Genomic DNA, 17,690 nt, shown 5'->3' on the forward strand with positions numbered 1-17,690 from the left:
TCCCCCAGGGAGGAGGTCACATATAGATCCTTGTAATCGGTTCCCTCTTTCCAATCCATTTCTCCCTCTACCCTCCAGTATCACCCTTCACACCACTAGTCCTGAAGGGATCATCTGCCTTGGATTCCCTGTGCTATCCAGTGCTGAGATGTTTACACGTTCACTGACTTGGCTTTCCTCCTGCAGTTGGCATCAGTGCGTCTGCTTTGTGAGATGGAGGAGGACTTTGTGGACTGGTGTTGGACATATGGGTTAATGGGTGAATGTTGGACTTATGGGCTTGGACAGCACTGGATTGGTATGTTTTCTTGATGCACAGTTAACCTTTATATAAAACTATGTCCTTTACATGAGTTTCTGTGGATTTGTTTCTCTAAAGTACCCAGACTAATACACTATGTAAATACACATGTAGAAGTATTTTATGTCCAATTGTGGATATATTCCTATTCATCTTCCCACCCAGCTTGCATGTGTACCCATGTATCTATCCACTTGTAGATCACTGCGAGTACGGAATGTTATATGGAATAATATTTACTTGGATTGCCTTTGACTTTTGTGATCACCCCAGTGCTTCCCTTTGGCTGGATTGTTTTCCGCTAACCTCTTCCTTATTGTATATTGCCTTCAAATTAATATGTGTGTAGTCTCTGATTATTGATTTGCCTTCCTTTGCTCACCATGTCTGGTAGCCATAAGTCATGTTTCCATGCGGAAACACTTCTTGACATTTATAATAGTGGTCTCAAATAATATTTGTCCTTCTGTGATAGACTTCGCTCAATGCACTCCAGGTATATTCATGTTATGAGATTTTGGCAGTTTTATTTTTATTCTTTGATATGATATATAATATGTCATTGTGTTTATGTACCATAATTTGTTAACCCATTCATGTCTGAGTGGAAATTTAGCTTGTTATTATCTTTTTGTTAGTGTGTATAGTACTATGTTAAACATGGGTATATATATATATATATATATAGAGAGAGAGAGAGAGAGAGAGAGAGAGAGCTGTTTGTGTCACCGAATTTATTTCTGTAGGATGTATAGCTAGTAGTGGAGTTGGTTGTATAGTATTCCTATCCCTAGCTTTTGAAGGAAGCACTATCCTATTCTCCATAATAGGTGTACCACTTTACAATCCTAACAGCATTCTATGATTGTTCTAGTCTTTTCATGTTTATTATTATTTTTTTGTTAACTTCCTTACTTTTAAAAAGTTTAAACTCTTAATGATAGAGTGAGATGATATCTTATTGTTGTATTACTTTGTATCTCTAATGTCTAAGGAGAGGAGCCCTGGTGGTGTACTGTTTATGTGTTTGGGACTGCTAACTCTAAGGTCAGCAGTTCAAAACCACAAGCTGCTCCATGGTAGAAAGAAAGAGCTTTCTACTTCTGTAAAGAGTTACAGTCTCAGGAGTTCACAGGAGCAGTTCTACTCTGCCCTCTATAGGGCCACTCTGAGTCTGCATTAACTTGATGGCAATGTGTTTGGTTTGGGTTTGAATGTTTAATGTTTGAGAGCATTTCTTCATGTGTTTAACTATCTTAATGTCTTCATTGGTGAAATATGTGTTGATGTCCTCTGTCTATTTTGAAACTGAATTGTTTTGTTTGCCTTTTTATGGAGGTGTGGAAGTTTTCTATATATTTTAGAGATTAGTACTTTTTGCAATATGTCATATCGCAAACGTTTTCTTCCTGTCTTGGGTTCTCTTCTTCCTCTTTCGGTGACAACTTTTGAGTAGAATGAGTTTAATTTTTAGGCATTCCCAGATATCTAGTTTTCGTTATACTGTTTGTGTCTTTTTGATTATCCAAGTTAGTGTTTATGCTATGTAGTAGATCCCATAAATTTACGCCTGTATTTTTCTTGGATGATCTTTATACTTTCAGGTTTTATATTTAGGTATTTAATGTTTCTGGAGTTACTTTGTGAGTGTGTTAATTATATCTACTAAAAATGAACTGCATTTTACAATGATAAGACATAGTGATTCTTGGCATAATAAGAACAATCATTTACTATAATAAATATTCCGTTCAATATGATGTAAAATTTTCCTTGTTTTTGCACGAATGCATTATAAAATTAGTTTATTTTATAAATCCCATGTTGAATATTGTTTCTTCTTGTTAGCCACTTTATTATGTGTTTATTTAAAATATTCACATGTTTATTCTTTCTTTTTCATTTGGAGACATTTCTTCCATATTCTTTACATTTTTAGATAATAGTAAAATCCAATAATCAATTCTTATCATTTCTAAAAGCTCTGGGTATATTTTATTTTCTGTAGTGTTGCAACTATAGGCTCATGCCTGGGCCTAAATCTATCTTATATTGATTACAAGTTATGAGGCATCAGGCAATTTATATTCTCTTAGTCAAAAATTCTTAATCTGTTAAAAATAAGTATAATATGAACCCATAAGACTTCTTTAGAATTAAATTTAATAATCTATGAAAATCTCATAACACCTTGTGTAACATGTTGCAAGTATTCCTGAATATAAAAAGAGAAAAACAAATTTTTGATTAAAGAAAATGTGTAACCAGAAAATATACTGCTTAGAAAAAGTGAAAAGCCAATGGACCAAGAGTCGAGAGCAGAGCAGAGAGCATCTTTGTCATAGTCAATGTTGAATGTGGCTGTTAGGTGCCCTCCAGTTGGTTCTGACTGCTAGCAACCGAATGGACAACACAATGGAACAATGCCCACTCCTGTGCCATCCTCACTCTCATTCTTATGCTGAGCCTATTTTGGGAGCTACTGGCTCACTCTGATCCATTGTAATGCCTGGGACTTAAGCAGCGGAAGGCCTTCAGGCAGTCCTTCTTGGTCTGCTCAATCCCCACTCACTGGCCTCAGTTGTTGTTTGCTCTCAGGAACCAGGACGAAAAGCCAAGTTTATTTTAAAAGGTTTTCCCCACGTAACTGTGGAAAATTGAGAATCAATGTAAAGAATCTACTTTGGTAACTAGTTAAGGAGTGAAGCCATTGAGGGAATTGTGATATGTAAAGGGGTATGTAAGGTATTGAGTCAGAAAAAAGAGGCTTAATCCATGACTTTACAATTGACAAAGCTGTGTTACCTAGGGCAAAACTTGTTAACTTCCAAATTCCATAGTTAATTCTTAGGATGGATGATATTGAATAAAGAATAAACAGCATAGTGTCCCAACGATGATGAAAATCTTCATATTTTTTTGGTTAACTTATTCAAGAAATGAATGATGCCTGATAAAAGAATTTCAGAAATGAAAATACTGCTATGGAGAAAAGTAATTGAATTACTATAATTTAATTTAGAAAAATTTGCATAAAGCTCATGGAGACAAGCGGCCATCTAGCTCAGAAGCAACAAGGCCCACATGGAAGAAGCACACCAGCCTGTGTGATCACGAGGTGTCGAAGGGATCAGCTATCAGGCATCATCAGAACAAAAAATCATACTATTGTGAATGGGGGGGAGTAGTGCATCTGTAGGCCACTGAACATCCCCTTACAGAAGGGTCATGGGGAGGAGATGAGCCAGTCAGAGTGCAATGTAGCAACGATGAAACATACAACTTTCCTCTAGTTCCTAAAGGCTTCATCCCCCCACTCTATCATGATCCCAGTTCTACTTTACAAAAATCTGGCTAGACCAGAGGATGTGCACTAGTACAGATAGGAACTGGAAACACACGGAATCCAGAGCATATGATACCTTCACGCCAGTACTGAGAGTGACGATACTGGAAGTTAGAGGGAAGGTGGAGTAGAAAGGGGGAACCAGTTACAAAGAACTACATATAACCTCCTTCCTAGGGCATGGACAACAGAAAAGTGGGTAAAGGGAGACATCAGACAGTGTAAGATATGAAAAATAATAATAATTTATAAATTATCAAGGTTTCAAGGCTGAGGGGGGAGCAGGGAGGGAGGGGGAAAAATGAGGAGCTGATTCCAAGGGCTCAAGTAGAAAGCAAATGTTTTGAGAATGATGAGGGCAACAAATGTACAAATGTGCTTTACATACAATGGATGGATGGTTGGATTGTGATAAGAGTTGTATGAGCCCCCAATAAGATGATTTTTTTAAAATCATGGAGAGATGAAATTAGGATTTAAAACTATATAACATTAATTTCAGAAAAGAAATTTATTCAGAAGTAATATTCAACTAGAAACCATAGAATTTTGAATCAAATGAAACCTTGGTGTGATAGATAATGGTTTGTGTCAACTTGGTTAGGCTAAGACCTTCAGTGATTTGACAAACAGTAGACTGATTCATTTTTCACAATGTAATAAAATGTAGTCAAGTTCATAATTCAATAAAACAATTTGCTGAAAGGGGAATTTTATCAGGTGTTGACCTGCTTCTGGTAGAGAGTGGGAAAGTTAGGTGTCTGTTAATCAAAATACTAGAAATATAATATAAACTTTAGTTTGTTAAAAAAAAAAACCACTAAAAATCCCTCCCCTTACAGTAAAAATTCCTTTTAAACTTAATCAATAGGATATTTTCCCTCAAGAGGCAAGCAAAGCCATTTAGATAAGTAATAGCGTGAGGCTTCAGGGGTGCCAGGCTGACAGCCCCTGGAGAATGTAGGCATCCATTGATGAAGGGATAACCCCCAGCAGAAATGTCGATTGCTTTCATGTGATGCCTACTCACTTTGTTTGGGTTTCTTATCATTGTAAAACTTGTTAGTTCTGTCCTGGGACTGATGCCAACACCTGGTTTGTTTCTGTAACACAGTTTAATGCATGTAACTTGTTTGATAGACACTGAATCTTTGAAACAGTTTGGAGGTAGCAAACCCCACTGCTTTCCTCTGTGTAGCACTTACAGAAATAAACTTTAGAGAAGTGGTTCTCAACCTTCCTAATGCCGGGACCCTTTACTACAGCTCCTCATGTTGTGGTGACCCCCAACCATAAAATTATTTTCATTGCTACTTCATAATTGTAATTTGCTACTGTCATGAATCGGTCAACACCTGTGAAAAGGTTGTTCGACACCCCCCCAAGGGGTTGCGACCCACAGGTTGAGAACCACTACATTAGAGTTTTTTTAATGAACCTGATCTTTGTCTTTGGCTGAAAAAGTGACAGGCCATCTGGATCCTTATTTCCTGACACTTCTAGGATATAAATGGATGCTCCATCAAGACTTACTCTCCACTGACCCCGTATTCGTCTCTGCTCTTGCCTTTACTTCATGGGAAATAAGCCTGCTGGTGTGGTTAGACTGCTGCCTGACATGCTTATTTTGTCCCCAGGAGAGGCTTCTAGTTTTCCATCTGACCTACAGATCTTCTTCAGCCTCTACAACTGAGTCAACTTTTTGTTACATAGTCTACTGTGTAATAATACTTTTAATGTTTACACATTTCATAATGCCTTAATATTTTATAATACTTTTTAATCTTTGCAATATATTTTACTACAAAAACAATTTTTTAAAACCAGCTTAAGTGTTTTCATGTTTCCTAGTCTTTCTAATTAAACAATCATCTTCAGAAAGAGGCAGTGGATTGGTCAATAACTGGAAATACAGACAGAGTACCATGAAATTTTAATAAGCATCCCACTATCCAGGAAAGAAACATCTTGGTGAAACTATTTCACTTGTGGCAAGGAGAGTTATCTCTATTGTGGCAATAATTGTAACAGATGATAGTTAGCTGATGGCATTAAACATTAAAATGAAAATGAATCCTTCTATTCTGGATGTTAGCTTGCTAAGAAATCTGCCTATTAAATTTTCATCTCCTATCTATCTTGAATACAGGGAGAGAATGCACTGATTAGAAGAACTCCATCATCCACCCACCTCGCTTTAGAATTTATAATTCTCAATGTAAATTAATGCATTGATATTCTGGCCTCTGCACATAAGTCTGCATGAGAGAACTTAATAAGGCTGTCGTTCTGCAAAGATAGATCCACTATGGAAGTGATGACAAATCAGGGCTTTTATTCTGCAGACTGGTTGGCCTGAGGTTGAACTCTGGCAAATTCACCTCTGAATGACTGCCCTGGGGGGCTTTCTTTGGTAGCTAGCCAGTCCTATCCAGGAATCATCAGATCATAATCTGACCTATTTTGCAATTACCCTTTTACAGTATTCTTCATGATTTTTTTTAAAGATTTTAAAAGCTATCTGTAATAAGTTAATTTCCTAGACATATAACTGTGTCATTTATTTCATATGTCAGGTTGTTTCTGTGGGAGAAAGACAAGGCTTTCTATTCTCATAAACTGTTATAGTCTGAGAAGCCCACAGGGACCGTTCTAATCCGTCCTGTGGGCTCACTGTGAATTGAAATCAACTTGGTGGCAGTGAATATGGTTTGGTTTGGATTGTTTCTAGCTTTTATTCAAACAGGTTGGCCTGTTTAATTTATACAGGAAGAAACTATAGTGATTGTTGTTAATATCACAAGATGATTGACAGATAGTCTCGATGGACCAGCGGACCCTGCTACATTCCACAGTAGTGTATGCAGAATGTGAGGGATCATAGACATGAATTCTGAGAGCTAACCCATAAATATATCAATCCTTTTCACGCAGCACATAATTTATTGATTGCCATTATACTTTTAACATTGCGGACATTTATATACCGATGGATACAATTTGGAAAATTATACCAAAAAGTCATAAGTATGAATAGACTTATAATATCAGTATATCACAAAAAAAAATTATTCTAAGAAGTAGGTGAGGAATGACTGAAAACTCTTGGGAAGAAGGGGACTATTTAAGCTACCTGCAAAATGAAAAAAAGTTTTTTTTTAAGTTTTCATTAACAAACAAGGTGAAAGCCAGGAGGAAGTAGAAGAAAAGAGAGAGTTTTAAAAATAAGGATGTATCAAGAGGTCAAATAAAATCAAGAGGGCAGTATAGTTTAAGGTGACCAGACGTCCCGCTTTTGGCAGGAAGGTACCGATTTTTAACAATTTATCCCGCGTCTCGTGGCATTTTAAAAAAGTCCTGATTTTTTGAAAGAATGCACGACAAGCTAGGGGAATGGTGGGAGAATGGGAAGGGAATATACAGTTTTCGGCTGCCATGTGGCTATTTCGCCAGGATATGAGTTTTTATATCATTTTTGTTAATTTTATAATGTTAAACTTTAATAATAACAAATAATTTTTGAGAACTGATTATCCAGAACTGCTTATCAAAGTTCGCATTGTTGATCAATTGTTAGAATTCGACCACCATTGTTTGGACTTAATGAACAATGGCATTTTTTGGCATTGGCAACCACGAAAACATTTTGTAACTGTCTCTCAGACAATACACATCGTACTGTGTGCTAGTGTTAGTTAAACGAGTGATGTCAACAAATCAGCTATTCAGATAATTTAGGTAATTTATTTATTTCATAAATACATAAATGTTCTTGAATTTAGCAGACCGTACTCATATTATTTATGTTTTATAGTGGCGGCAAAATGATATAGACCAAATTTTTAATCAAGAACACGCCCCCCACCTGCTTGCGGTCAATGGTGTCCCACTTTACTAATGTTAAAACTTGGTCACCTTAGTATAGTTAGAAAGAAGGTTGAATGTCCCTGTTGTTGTTAGTGGGATTCATTTAGTTCCAGATATATGAGGGGACACACACACACACACACACACACACACACACGCAAACAGAATTTTTTCCCCAAAGCTATGTATTTAACTTTTTAAAATATATAAATAAATGCCTTGTCACCTTCAAGTACTCTCCATTATATTTAATATATTTGTATATTCTACAATTCCATTCTTGAAATTTTTTTTTAAACTCTTCACCTTGGATGGCTGACAGTACCTCCCTAGTTTTTCTTCACCTCTTCTACATCATCATCTAAATCGCTGTCTTTTCATGTTCCTCTCCATTAACGAAAACAAAAAGAAGTCGCATGGAGTGAGATCAGGTTAGTAAGGTGCGTGGGGCAAAAGAGGCATGCTGGTTTTTTTTGCCAAAAACTGGTGCACTGAATGGATGCATGAGCAGGTACATTGTCATGGTGGCAAAACCAGTCCCCCATCTGCCACAAATCAGGCCTTTTTGTCACACATGGTTATACAATGTTTTCAGAACCTCTCAATAAAAAGCTTGATTAACTGACATGTGGAACAGTCAACATTTTCATCCCTTCAGGAAGTTGACGGATGTCCAGAATGAGATTTGTCATCAACCAACATTTCACCTTTTTGGAAATGAGAAACCCACTCATGCACTTGAGTTTTTCCCATAGCATTGTCTTTGTAAGCTGTGTTCAACATCAAAACAGTTTTTCCAGCATTTTTTCTGAGCAAGAAACAAAATTTCACAGCCTCAGGCTGTTCTCTTAATTTGGCCATCACAAAAAAAGAGGCTCAAGCAAAACTTTTTACAAAAAAAATTGAGTACACTAATTCAAAGGGAGTTGCTGGATGTTCACCTGTGTACTACGAAAACTCTAGTTGAGCTTTGTCTGCTAGGAGGGATTTTTTCCCCCATTATATTTCAAGAAATAGACATAATCAGCAGAGATTTTAAAATATCATATAGTACTTGTTCCTAACAAGTGATATCTGCTGGAGGGAAAAAAAATCCTTTCTAAACAATAAATCAAAACTAATGTGGAGTTAGTCACAGTTAATTAAAAATTTCATCTATTTAGAATAGGAAAGTCTTCTATCCACAGTTTATTTGCATATTGGAGACATATAGTGAAATATATTTATAAATTTTACCTCATATATATGAAATTATTTTCACTACTATGAGAGAGGGTTAAAATAAAATATTTGGTCTTGTTAATAATTAGCAAAGGTCCATCCATTTTCTAAGTAGCTTGAGAGCTAGCAACGAGGTCACTTAACAATAGCATTTATTCTCTGGAGGGCTGTGGTCTTCATGAAGAGCACTTTAAACCAACCGCAGCTCTGCAGTTAAAAGACTGGGCTTTCTTACTCCTGTCAGCAGTGGTCTCTATGAGTCAGTATTGACTAGAAGGCAGAGCATTTGATTTGGTTTTTATTTCATGAATATATTGTGAGGCTAAACCTCAAACTCACTGTTACTGAGTCCATGCTGATTCATAGTGGCCCCTTTGTGGGCTTCTGAGTCTGTTTCCAGGAGTAGAAAGCCCAATCTTTCTCCTGCAGGGCTGCTGGTGGATTGGAACTGGTGATTGCAGCCCAACACGAACCACTGCACCACCAGGGCTCCTCATATTGTGAGGCAGATTAGTATTATTCTAAGAATTAGGAAGATTGTCAGCAGTTGTGTCAAAGATACAAACTATTTATTTATTTATTTAAATTATTTTATTGGGGGCTCATACAACTCATCACAATCCATACATCAATTGAACCAGGCATGTTTGTATATATGCTGTCTTCATTCTTTTCTAGACATTTACTTTTTTGTTATTCTGGGTAGACTAGAGAAACAAATCCAGGGAGACTCTTATCTGTATCAGAAAGAGATTTATATACAAGAGCAATTGAACATTGAGAAAATATCCCAGCCCAGTCCAGATCAAGTCCATAAGTCTGATGTTAGCCCATATGTCTGACAGCAATCTATAAAGTCCTCTTCAGACTCATGAAACACATGCCATGATGCCAAATGCAGGATGATCACAGGTCAGTGGGTAGAAAGTCTTTGGATCCAGCAGTGTTATAAGCATCTCAGCGCTGGCAGGGGTCTCCATGTGGCTACTCCAGCACCCAGGACTGCATCAGGGTAGCTCCACATGGTTTCTCCTCAGGCATGTCTCCAGGAAGCCAGCCTTGTCAGTAGAGTCTCTCAGGGAGCGAGCCTTGTCCGTTGAAAGTCTCCAAAGAAGTGAGCAGAGAGAGAGGTGTCTCCTGCCTCTAAGAAGGAAGTACCAGATTTCCCAGAATTCTCAGGAGAAGACCATGCCCACACAGAAGTCTCATTGGCTGTCTCCAGATTGACAGCCTAGACTCCACCCCTACACTCTTAATCCTTAAATTGACACCAGATTAGGGGACTACCACAACGTTCTATGGAGCTCCCCCCACCCACCCTCATACGCCCCTGATATATTATACATCGTTATTTTTTACATCTCTCATACTGACCGCTGTCTCCCTTCCCCCGTGTTTTCTGTTGTTTTTGAGAGGTGTATGGTGATGTGTCGATCATTACAATCAGTTCCCTCTTTCTCCCTTCCTCGTCCCCCTACCCTTCTGGTGTAAAAGATCATTTTATCACATTTTTATCCTACAACTTCATAATATTTTTTAACTTAATATATTTTGTTTCTCTAATAACATTTCTAAAGTTTATATTCTTGTACTTTTATTTAATTATCTATTCTGAGGCCTAGCTGGGTTAGCACTAACTGGCAATGATTCAAATGTGCAAGAGTGTTTTGTTTTGTTTTTATCTGTTTGGTGGTCTATAAACAGATTTGTTTAGATCATAGGTTCCCAGGTTTTTTAGCACACCATCCACTTCTCAGAGAAAAAAACAAAAAAGCACTCAATGCTCCCTGCTGCCATTTAAAAACCTTTATGATATATATAACCCATAATCCAAGAAAAGTGTAAGCATCTTCTTTTATATCCCTACTGGCTCTTTCCAGCACCACCCATAAGGAAGGATTGAGGGTTTAGATATAACCTGTCTTGTAAATAGAATTTTAAATGAAAATTGGGTATTTCAACTTACCCTCAATCTCCTTCATAGTCAACATGCAAATATTTTATTTAGTTTTGAAATGGGTTATATTGTGAGTTCCCTGAATATTCAAGTATTTTATAACCTGGTTGACTGAAAAGAGGCTAACTTTAATAATACATTCTATTTCTACTTACTTCTTAGATAGATTTAAAAGGAAGATCATCGATAACACTTCTAATTATCAAGAAGATTTAGAACTTAATGGTTTAGATAGTCCCTTTTCTGTTCCTTCAGTACCATATAATATATGTTAAATATATGCAATAGTGAGTGATTTTTATCTCTGATTGGCACTCGATTCCCAAATCATGGGCTGCTTCTGATGTTTCATAATTAAATGACATCCTACTAAAGTAATGATGTTATTAGAATTAAGTAAAATTACTATTATACCAAGGATCCTTTTTTAATTACTATTAAAGCAAAATTACTATTATATATACCAAGGATCCTTTATTTTTAACGCCGAGTGACTGATACCATCAAGAAATAAACAACAATGGGTTGCATTTACCAAGAATAAGAAACTGTTCATGTGGTGAGCATATGTATACAAGAAGACATAATCGTGTTGGCTATTTGTGGAACTGATTGCAGAGCAAGATAGCGGGTTGTTTACTCTAAACCACAGGCTCCAAATTAAAAGATTTGTGTACTATTTGTTTTTGTCTAATATATGTTCCAGTTTATAAAAATTGATTATAGAAGAGCTAGCATTTCAAAACTTGGGTTAATTATTTACCACAACAAAAGCCCAGCTCCTCGAAGGTCCCTTTTCCAGGAAGATCTCTATTAAGCGTTTTACATAATTATTTGCAGCTAAAGCAACTCTGGCAGTGGAGTGCTTACCCATTGAGCTTACACACCCTCTGCCATCAAGGCAATGCCAACTCACAGCAACCTTTGGGATAGGGTAGACTTGCCCCTGCTTTTGAGACTGTAATTCTTTACTGGAGTGGGTATTTCCTGAGGAAGAGCTGGTGGTTTTGAACTATGAACCTTGAGGATCACAGCCCAACAAGTATCCACTCTGCCAACAGGGCTCCTGTGAAATCTCTCAAGAGCATGAGAAATAATAGAGGAGAAGACTAAGAAATGGCCAAAGATAAAAGGATGCTGCTGTTCAGTATCTGCAAGTGGTCCTAATCTTAGCGATCCTAGATACAACAGAACAAAATATTGCCTGCTCCTGCACCATCTTCACACTTAATACGTTTAACCCATTATTGCAGCCACTACGTCAATCCGTCTCATTGAGGACTTCTTTTTTCCCCGACAATTCATTTTACCTAGCATGATGTCCTTTACCAGTGACTGATCTCTTCTGACTATGTGTCCGATGTATGTGAAATAGACTCACCATCCTCAATTTTAAGGACCCTCCTGACCAAATTTCTTCTGAGACAGACTTGTTTGTCCTTCTGGAAGTCCATGCTACTTTAAATATTCTTCACCAACATTGTAATTCAAAGGGATCATTCCTCCTAATGCATTGTTCAGCTTTCCCATGCATACGTAGTGTTTGAAAATAGGAGACTGGTTTACTTACATACTGATTTGGTATACTGCATTGGATCTTGGAGGAGAAAAAAATTGTGTAAAAGCTGGTGAAATTTCTCCAATGTCAGGAGATTGGTTACTAGTAACGTATCAGTCCTAATATCTTAATTTTGATAACTAAGTTATTATGCAAGATATAAATAACCTCATGTGATCTTAGGAAAAAAGTATATAAGAGGTCTCTGCACTACTTTTGCAAGTTTCATTTAAATCTAAAATTATTCCAAGAGCAAACAAAAAGAGATCCATACGTTGAATTCGTATAACCTGTCCTCTAACCACAATAGCATAACTGAATGTATGAACACATCTAGCATATGACAATACCTTTAAAAGTAAGTACGGTTTTCAGTTTGCCACTGAGTTTGTAAAGCAAGCTCAACAATGCTATTTTTATTGGTAGAAATAGTTATGAGTATAATACAATATACCCTTTTGTTACACCCTAGATACTCCTGACATTTTCAAAACAAATTTAAAGCTCTTCAAAATTATTACTGACTTATTACAAAGGGATAGCTGCATAAAATACATTTCTGATATTTAAGCATCATCACTTATTTTCCTGTGTATCACAGATCTTGCATGATGTACCTTAATTATTTATCTATCTGAAAATACATGATTTAAATTACTTAAATGATGAGATGCATATAATTATAATCAATAAGGGTAAATTAACATGATTCTCATTTGGTAGATATTGAAATTACTATATCCAGAGAATATAACTTGGCAGTAATTGAGGGCATAGGTTGAAAAATATTGGCCTCCTTTAAGAGCTCATCAACGACACCTGGCTATATTAAGTCCATAATAATACATTTTTTGAAGCACAGGTGCTCATAATCTGAAATATAAGTCTATTTAGTAGTGCAAGATAAATTAAACATTATGCATAAGAAGCTACCATTGGTGTAATCATTCCAAAGCATAATTAAAACTGTGCTAATTATTTAAAACTTTCATAAACTTTATTTGATTACACATAAAATTGGATTTATTTATTAACCATGTTGCTTTTAATAATTTTAAACTTTTAAGATAAAAACTCAAACAATTGCAGATACAGAAATATTAATGCTTATTATCATACTATCAGAAACTTAGGTCTTTATCTTTGTGGGTGAGAATATTCTTTTCTTTGTATCTGAATTTAGAAAGAGAATTTAGATATTAGGTTGTATAAACCTTCAGTGTTGGTAATGTTTTTTGGTACACATCATGATCTTTTGCTGTAAGACTCACAACTGTTCTTTAGATTTGAAGTCAACAGATATCCTCAGACTATTTCTTAGATGAAGAAAGAATCCATTAGATAAGAACAATATCTAGGTTTATAATAGAGAAATGTAAACAAATGATGCAGTTTTTATATTAATTTTTAAATTGCCCTCCCATTCTAAATAAAAAATAATGATTATTTTCCATGATTCAAGAAAAAATATTAATTTTACATATCAGAGAATTGTCAGAATTCATCTGGAATTTTTCCCTCTAGGTACGACCAGGCCGTTGTTGCTCTCAGTGCCCTCTTGTCGGTCTGACTCATCGCTCCCCTGCTATGTGGAGGAGACAACACTGCCTCGCTCATTCACATGCTCACTCATTATTCTTGAATATACGATCAGGAAATAGCAGTTCCTGAAAAAGGACATGTTTCTGGGTAAATTGTAAGCATGATTTATATTTGAGCCCACTGCTTTAGTCCTTGCGTCTGTTCATCTACCTGAGAAATGTCCTCTTCCTCTATGAACTCTCTACTTTATCAAGCACAAAGTCCTTTTTCAGGGACTGACATTTCCTGATAGCATGTTTGAAGAGATGAAGCCTTGCTATCCTGGTATCTGAGGAGCATTCTTCTAAGACAAATGTGTTTATTCGTCGTAAAAGTCCATTGTATTTTCTTAGGTTTCCTCAATTTGATCTGTCTACGCCTTCCTATAAATCTAGTTTAGCTTTACCTTTTTCTTAATTTCATAAACTATGATGTACCAAAAATAATTTTAAAATGTTTGCATGTATATTTTTATTGTTGCTGCTGCTCTTCCTGCTGAGCTTGATGATTATCTAATAATTAATGGGCATTTTAGAATAGGAAAGGAAATTCTTGGTCTGTCTTCAGATCTCTAGCCAGAAATCTTACTTAAATGATTTATGACAGATGGTTGCTTTTTGTTATTTTGTGGGGGTTTTTTGTTTTAGTTTTAAAAACTTCTTAGGTAATCTCTATTTTCATATCTGTGACTATTTAACACATATTGTGAACTGGCAAGAATGATCTTCTTTCGTGACCAAAACAGTTTCTAGCACAGCATAATTAAAACTTTAAACCATTCTGTGATTTCTCAACAGTATTTGAAAATGGTTATTTTACATGAACTCCAATATTGTTCATTGCAATTTTAAATCAGAAGTTTTAAGAAAAATGTTATGCTAAAGTAGACTTTGACTTTTTAGTCATGAAAAAAATGTAGTTTTGTCCATACTTCAAAGTACTAAAATAATAAATAGAGATGAGTAATGAGTTTATACAGCTCATGGTTTTTTAAATATATTATCACTTTACTTATTTATTACATATAAAAAAGAGCTTTATAATCAAGAAGTAATCTTATATCTAAAAGGCATCCCAGTCCAGTCCAACTCAAGTCCCATGCAAACCAGGGCCCTCTTCCAGCTAACGTAGCTACAGGCTAACGACGCTCCTAAAGGTAAAGGATGGAGCAGGAAGATCACAGGCAGGTGGGTCCAGAGTTGAGAGAATCCAAAGCTGGTGGAAACAGAGCACAGTGCTGAGAGCTCTCAGGGTTAGGCAACCCACGTTAGGCCACCGCAAGAGGTTGGCAGAGTTCTCAGCAAAGAAGAAGGGGAATTCCATGACAGATAACTCTTTCAGGACCAGTGGTGAGAGGGCGAGGCATGGAGGGTGGAGGGAATGTGGGGTAGAAAGGGGGAACCAATTACAAGAATCTATGTGTGGCCTCCTCTCTGGGGGATGGAGAGAAGAGGATGGAGGGGAGATGTCAGACAGTGTAACTTATGACAAAACAATAATGATTTGTGAATTATGAAGGGTCCATGAGGGAGGGGGGAGAGGGAAGGGAGAGGGAAAATAGGCAGCTGATATCAAGGGCTAGAGTAGAAGGCACATGTTTTGAGAATGATGAGGGCAGCGAATGTACATATGTGCTTGGCACAATGGATGTATGTATGGATTGTGATAAGAATTGTACGAGCCCCCAATAAAATATTTTTTTTTTAAAAAGAAGAAGGGTAAAGAGTAGACAGAGAGCAAGGGAAGTTCTCAGATTCTTCCTTGCAAAAAGGGCATACTTCCCAGGAGGCATCATCAGGCTTCAATTTGACTGACAGGTTAGACTCCACCCCTCCATAAAGGCAAGTTGACAGAAAATCATCCAACTATCACCACAATCACTTTGTACTAGAGTTTTCTTATATTACCTGGCATCTGCCAGGTGTAGGGCATGTTATGGATAAACAAAATATTATTATGTGCCTGACTAGACAAGTTGAAAAAATATTTGGTCTCACCAATATGCCAGCTCTGATTTCATAAATATTATTTTTGCAAAACATTCTTTAACTTCTTCGTATATATTTACTGAGATAAATCTGACATAATAGTATATCAAGACTTCAACAAAAATGGCTCTAGAGTATTTGTGGCATTCTTTTTCCCATTTTCCTATACTACCCTAGAAGTCATCTAAAAATATTTACTGGTAATCTATCATGAGTAGATTTTTATGTTGGTTTTGCATAATTCCATTATGAAAGCAAAGATAGGAGAAAAAATTAGCTGGCCTGTTTTACTACATTATTTTCTCAAGTATTTTCTCCCTTCTTAGTTTCATATCTATCCACTTTATCCTGGACAATATTGTCATCTTCCCATTGCATTGAGTATATGACTTTTAATTTTTCATATACATAGGTCCTGTTAGATTTTCTAATATTGCTTTTATTACTTTCTCACCCCAAAATATTTAAGGGCTTTCTATTTTTATGTACTTACAGTTAATCTCCTTTCCCTGACTTTTAAAGCCACCTGCTGTGTATTCCACTCTAACCCAGCCAACCTTATTTTTTAACTCCCCCAATATAGAGCACAGGGTGGGCTACTGCCAGGGCCATCAGGTATGCATCAATAGCTAATCATGTCTTAGTACCCGCGGTTGATGTCTTCTCTCAAGTAGCTTTAGCCCACCCATTTTGGAAGCTCACCAATCCACCAGAGGTTACAGAAATCTCAAGATCATATATATTCCTCTGTGTTCACATCACGTTTGCCACATAAATTGACATTTTCATTGTCCATCTGCCCTTGAGAAAATTTCACATTTTTTCTATTCCTTCCAAAGTCTAGACTCAGAAGTTTGCTCTCAAAGTTGTTTCAATCCTTTCCAGTCAACCTTTTAGTTACTGGCATCGAGGAACTGCCTCTACCACCAAGTTGATTCATTTATCACATTGTCTTTTGTTAACATATTTTCACACATCCCTGTTTAAAATCTACCCCTTGTTCAAAGATGAATTTTTGATACATTTTTAGATGACTCAATTTCAAGTGAATTCACCCATTCGAGTCAGAAACACACTACATATATAACTCTTATTAAGACTTCTATCCTTTTGCTGACATGCGTCTCATTAATTATTCATTAATATTTTCTAAACCTCTGACTCCATAATCACTATGCCCTACATATTTTATCTCATGGGAAAAAAAGATAATATGTAATCTGATCATGAGCAAGGTTCATAACAAATGCAGTCTTGTATTACTTAACCCTGGAAATTTATCTGTCTGAATCCAACTGAATCTGTAGTCCTAAACAATAATATTCCATTTATTGGATTTGTCTAAAACACTGCTGTTTTCATGGTCTTTTACTTTCATTCTATTTTTTTATTTCAAATAACAATTTTTTTATCTAAATTTTCACATACTTTCATATTCCTCTTTAAAGATTAATCCCATTTATTGTTTTATCAAAAAGTAACTTTATCCAAATTATCTCCTAAGTAATTAACTCCTTGTTAATTGTCATTTAAAACAGGTTGCTTTTTATTGGTAATTTTTAAAGAATATTTACTTTTCTTCTATGTGATACTTCAAGTTAGAGATTTTAGTTCATACTTCTTTATATTCTCCATAGCTTAAAAAGTACTTAAAAGTATAGGCTTCCTTTAACTCCGACATTATTTTTAATTAGTCGACCAATTACACATTAAGAAAATATTTGTATGCACTCTTTCACTTACTCTCTGTTTAGGTGCTGTTTGCTGATCTGCTGCTGGTGGTGGCCGTTGATTGGACGCTGACTGACAGCCACCCCAGCAATGCTGGGGAGAAGTCCCACAGAGACTTTTTAAGGTTGTGACTTTTCAGA

This window comes from Echinops telfairi, unplaced genomic scaffold (assembly GCF_000313985.2).
Source record: "Echinops telfairi isolate 266 unplaced genomic scaffold, ASM31398v2 ScPeMD7_70;HRSCAF=299, whole genome shotgun sequence".
In the NCBI taxonomy this organism is placed as follows: Eukaryota; Metazoa; Chordata; class Mammalia; order Afrosoricida; family Tenrecidae; genus Echinops; species Echinops telfairi.